Raw genomic sequence first — 6,000 nt, forward strand, 5'->3', positions numbered from 1 at the left:
TCTCCCCACCTCTGCAACCAATCCTGTGTCTTCAGGCCCTGCTCTGCCATCTTGTTTCCCTTCCAACCACCTTTTGGGTTTTTTTTAAGGGAAGTTACTCTGTGCTTTGCCTCTAAATGTGCCCATGTTGCCTCTGTTTCTGAAAATGCACATAGATAAATTCTCAAAGCAATCTTATAAGTGCTTAATGTATATCTGTCTTAGAACTATTTTAAGCCAGTTTTTTTTTTCTTTTTTCAATGTGATCTTTAGGAAAAGCAGGTAGGGTGGGTATTAATACAATCTCACTTCCTGATAGCTCACTGAAGAGCAGTCACTTGTTCAAAATCTGCAAGTAGCAAATAGTGAAGCTAGGCCAAGTACATGGTTGTACTTAACTTCTGGATGGGTGCTTGGCCCAGCAGTCCCCAGGACCTGCCCACTGTCATTCAAAATGCCCACCCACCTATACTTCCTTCTGGGGAATTCCTGCCTGGATCCCCTACTGTCCTAAAGAGTCATGCTCTGGGCAGTGTGTCCTTTCCCAGGTCTGGTCTCTGCTGACTGAACTGGAGGTGAGCTCCTAGGTTAGCAATAAGGGGGAGAGGTCAAAAGGATGTAATATAGGGAGAGTTACAATGCTACAAAGGGGGCTAGGGTGGCCCTCATGGACCCTGTGTAAGGTAAAATGAGAACACTATACTGAAAAGAGAGGAGGGGAGGGGAGGGGAGGGGAGAGAGAACAGAATGGAACAGTCAAAATAGAAACAGAAAGGAAATAGCCCTAGCACCTGAGAAGAGAATAGAGCATCCTTGGCTTCTCAGAACTGCTGTGTTATGGCCCTTTGTCTCTTTGAAATAACCCTCTTTTCTTAGACTGGCTAACTGGGACTCTGTGCCATGATTTAGTTCTTACCTGAGTCCCAGTGAGATCAAAGTCCTAAGCAATGATCACTGAACCTCTCCAACAAAGGGTGCTGACTAAACAACTCAGATGCCACTGTCAATGAGGCTTTACCAAAACAGGAGAAGGGAGCATGTGCAGGTATTAAAATTAGTCTGAAATATTGGGTCTTTTCTTCCTCATGCATCTCTTAGGATATTTCTTTAAACTTTGATTTAGTCCCTCAATTTTCCAAGGAAGTAATTTATTAAAAATCTCAACCTTGTTGTCCAGCTCCACTGCTCACATAAAACTTTACTTCTGTAATAAAATATTAATTAGCGGGTTAAATTGTGGTTTATATATGTATTTGTCTCTCCCCTAGAATGTGACCTCCAGAACAGAAGATCAGTTTGCTTGTCTTTGAATAGCCATGCCTGACACAGCCCCTTGCATGCCATAGGGGCTTAATAAATATGTGAAGACTGAGTGAATATATAAAACAGTATATCACCAAAAACAGTTGCATCTCAGTAAATGGTGCTAAAATGTACTCTTAAAGCAAGAATAATGTGAAAAGCTCTTATTGCTGATCTAAAGTCAAATTTTCTACCCCTGCCCCCTCCAAGGGAATAGGAGAAATAAATAGTATACAGCACAGTGAATACATAGCACATCTTCTTTAAGTTGAATTTTAAAGCAAAATTATTGAACCTCTATAGTATAATTTCCATGTCCTCTCATGGTAAAACATCACTGCTGGCTGGTCCAGGGCTATGGTAGCCAATTTGGGTGCTGTGACCTTCCCCAAACCTTCCCAGCATATTGCCCAGATGGTCTGCCCTTTGGATCATGACTTCACTACTGACTTGCTTTATTGAGTGCTTCTGGTAAATGAAGCCAACTTTCCAGAAAATTCTGCAGTGATTTCTCTCTTAAGAGTCAGAAGCATTGTGGAACAGATTGTTTATGTAGAAAAAAGGTCATTTGATCAGAAAAGCAGGTGTACTAGCCCACTGGGGTCAGCTGGTCAGATCCAATTGTTAAGTTTTCAGGAATTTTGCAAGGCAATTGTTCAATTCTTAAATAATATAAACTTACAACCAAATAAATTTCATTAAAAACAAAGATTATAAAAACTCAAAATTTATTGTTGCCTGATTATTTTGCTGCATTTCATCATTATCCAGACTCATAAAAATATTTGTATGTATTGCATTTGGTGGGATTCCTACATAATGGCATGATACTGTGCATCTCTTCCCAATTCCACATTCAATAACATCATTTGGCAGCTTGAAACTGGCCTCTGTGGGAGTCTTTATCCCTTAAAACTCAGCAAACACTAAAAATTGGGGCTATCCCCTGCCCCAGAGCATGCTGTTAATAATTTGCCAGAACACCGCAGATATGCAGTTGAATAAAATCTTACAAATTTGAACCATGCCTCACAATGAGAATTAAACATTCAAATGAGGAAAATTCTTTAGAATGCACAATGGAAGATGTGGCAACATCTGCTCAACATCCTCTAATCCTGGAGGAAAAAAAGTCTCATAAAATTGCTGGAGCGAAAGCTCCCTTCTTTATTTTATGAAAGCCACCATGTATAGATCCCTACTGCCGGGACCCTCACTCTTCCTAGGAAGCACTTTATGGGAACCAAGCTCAAAAGAGATTATATCTCCACTGCATTTTAATACTCTGGCTACAAACCCTTAATGAAAAAGGCAAAAACAAGTACATTAAAAGCCTCATATTGATCCATCAGGCTTTTTATGATTATAGACAACAGAAATGAAGTGGTAAAGCAGAAACTATTAACTTGCTGTGATAACAGCAGGACAAATAAACAGGAAAATGAAAAAAAAGTGTAGGTATGAGCGTAAGTAAGCAGATTGCAAGAAAGTCACTACCCTTGAAACACCATCATTTACAAAAGCAATAAAAGAGTCACAATGATTTCAACCAGTATCTAGTGGTAGAGAAAAGTACAGCCTTACAAATCAGGTACTTCACACTCCAGTTGCTAAAATCCAATTCTCTTGAGATGGTTTTCATGTTTTAAATTCAAATTAAACCAAGAAATCATTGCCAGAAATTTATGGGGTCATAATTTTTGTTTTTCACCCAAAGTATGGTCACAGTCCAATGTATCAAGCCACAGATCATGTCTTTTCTTTTCTTTTCTTTTTTTTTTTTTTTACTGTTTTGGAGACCATATTGTGAAGATGCATGCTAAAATAAGACAATAAATGCATGCTCTTAAAAAAATCACATTAGCCAAAAGCTACAATAATGAAAATGAATGTTCACTCAAGTGTTATGTTAAATTCAATCACAGTCATTGGGTCAAACAGGTACATACCTTAGCAGGCAACTCTTTCTTCTAGTCACAACTTTCTTTCTCAATTATAATGATACTCTGGACTTGAACTCAGCACACTTACTTCAATGGATGCTCAAGAAAGCAAACAGTGTTAGGTATTTATTTGCAGACAGTAAGTCTTGTTTTTTTGAATCAGTTCTTCTATTTTTTGCTATGGCAATTTTCTTGAGTTACTATTGAACTTGCTCACAAAACATTTATGAGCAAATACCTCACTAATTCAGGTAAAAATGAAAAAAAAAACAATTTGTTAAGAGAGCAGCTGTGTTGAAAGAGACATAAACTCTCTTCAGTTTAAAAGAAAGTGTGCTGATTACCGTATTCTTCTGTTTTCACCTCCTTTTAGAGGCCACCTGGAAGACAAAAATGTGCATGGGTGAGGGTTGCTTCTGGGTTAACTGCTTACTCAAAAAACAAAGAAGGGCCATTTTCCATTTGTCCCTGTTGATATTATTCCTGCTCTCATTTCCAAAAAAGAATGACCCTTTTCCTTATCCCTAATTTGGAAAAATATTTGTACAAAATTTTGTGAACACTCAGTCTTAGCTAGTATGATGTTTCTACATTATAGGAACTTCCACTGTTTAAGAATATTTTCAGGAAAAATTAAAATATTTCCTTTAGGTGGGCCAGGCACAGTGGTTTATGACTGTAATCCCAGCACTTAGGGAGGCCAAGGTAGAAGAATTGCTTGAGTCCAGGAGTTTGTGACCAGCCTGAGCAACAAAATGAGACCTCATCTCTACAAAAAAAAAAAATACAAAAAGAAGCCATGTGTGGTGGTGCACCTGTAGTTCCAGCTACTTGGGAGGCTGGATCATTTGAACCCAGGAGGTCAAGGCTGTGGTAAACAGGGACCACACTACTGCACTCCAGCCTGGGCAAAGAGTGAGACTTTGTCTAAATAAATAACTGAATAAAATATATTATATATTTATATATATTTCCCCAGTAAATACATCTAGCCATAGCCCTTTGCAACATGCTAAATCAGTCTTTAATACATTTTTATTGCAATTACAACATTTGTGAATAAGTGGAAATAAAAGGTGCATTCACAGGATCTCAGAAAAACTTCCATGCCCCTTTAGTAAGGAAATTTGATAGCCTTCTAACTGGTCATCTGCTTCCTACCTTTCTACATATTACGGACAGAATTATCTATGGAAACATTACTCATGTTACCCCCATTCCATAATCCTTTGATGGGTTCCTATGACTACAGAATAAAGTTGAAAATCTTTAATATGGCACTCAAGGCTTTCTAACATTTGGTTCCGACCTGGTTTTCTTTCCCTCACAATGATCCACAAGCAACCTATGGCACTTTATGAACTAGGAACTGTATTCAGCTCTTCAAATTCATCAAGTCACTTATACCTCATGAGAACCCTATAAAGTAGATGCTATTATCACCATTTTATAGAATAAAAATCTAAGGCTCAGCAAGGCTTAAAATCTAGCCAAAGTCACATAAGAGGTCAGTGATAGAACCTGACTAAGACTGAGGTGTTTTTGTTGCAGTGTTCATGCTTTCACCACTACTCCTCCCTACTTCTGTGTCCCAGGTACCTGCTGATCCCACTTTGCCCTTGCTCAAACTATCTCTTTGGTTTGAAATGTCACTTCTCCCATAACATCACCTATCCTTTAGGATCCAGTTCAAATGCTACTGCCTCCCAGAAGTCTCCCTCAATTCCTGCCTGCCCACCTCCTATCAGTTTTCCTCCTTCTACCTTCTAAAGTTTTCACTCCTCTGCTCAGAAAAAAGCAAAGAGTCTTTCACTTCCACAGTTCCTTGGGGGCAGGGCTTGTTGCCTCTTCGGAAATACTCCCTACAAAGACCTTGCACAGAGTCGGTGATTAACGGGCTCAAAAGATTTTGTTGAGTTTAATTGAACATAGAAGCTTCCTTAACAGTAATCCCTTCTTCACTACAGCTGTTTACAGTGAATGAACAGCAGGGGGCAGCAAATCCAGGAAAAATCTGGGACACGGGCTGAGGACCTCAAGGATCAACTGTGATGGTGCTGAGAGGCAGTGCCGTTTAATGATAAAAGGATCTATTTAATTGGATAATCTGAGTTCCAATCCCGGCTCCTCCTCTTCTTAGCCAAATGGTCTTGGCACATTCTTTGCTCTCTCTTAGGGTCACTAATAAAATGTGGGTGTTCACACACAGGATCACATTTTAGATGAATGACAGCCATTAAGTATTCATTTGGTCTCTGATGACATCCTTTGTACTACCGTATGTCTCTTACCACCTTCCCACTTGCTCCTTCCCCACTATCTTCTCTACCTCATCAAGTAGCATTACCCTCCCAAGTGCTTCACACAAAATTAGAAGTCCTTCGTGACTGCTTTCACTACTTCATCCCTCATAACCAACATGACAAGAAATCATATTGACTTTGCTTCCCCAAAACATCTAACATCTGTCCATTTCTCACTGTCACTGCTGCCATCACCCACGTCTCAACCAACATTATCTTCTTGCTTGTGTTTCTGCAATGACTTCTAAACAGGTCTTCCCGATCCACTTTTTGTCCTTCAATCCATTCTCCACACAGTATCTAGTCACCTTTTAAGAATGCAAATCAGGTCACATCACTATCTGCTTGAGACCATCCAATGGCTTCACATCATTCATAGGATAAAATCCAGCCCCTGTATGATTTGGCCCCTGTTGTCACTCTGACCTGGCACAGCACACTTCTCACACTTCTTTTCAGCCTACTTGCTTTCT

General features: G+C 39.4%; 1 long non-coding RNA gene across 1 annotated transcript in view; it reads right to left on the reverse strand.

The window, feature by feature from the left end:
* LOC110596075 overlaps positions 1-3,592 on the reverse strand; it is a 55,152-nt gene extending 51,560 nt beyond the window's left edge. Inside the window, exon 1 of the long non-coding RNA XR_002482245.1 lies at positions 3,231-3,592. This is a non-coding gene — a long non-coding RNA (uncharacterized LOC110596075). The remainder of the gene's footprint in view (positions 1-3,230) is intronic.
* Positions 3,593-6,000: the final 2,408 nt, after the last annotated feature.

The sequence above is a fragment of the Carlito syrichta genome, unplaced genomic scaffold (assembly GCF_000164805.1).
Source record: "Carlito syrichta isolate Samal-C Ts95f unplaced genomic scaffold, Tarsius_syrichta-2.0.1 Scaffold306518, whole genome shotgun sequence".
Taxonomy (NCBI): domain Eukaryota; kingdom Metazoa; phylum Chordata; class Mammalia; order Primates; family Tarsiidae; genus Carlito; species Carlito syrichta.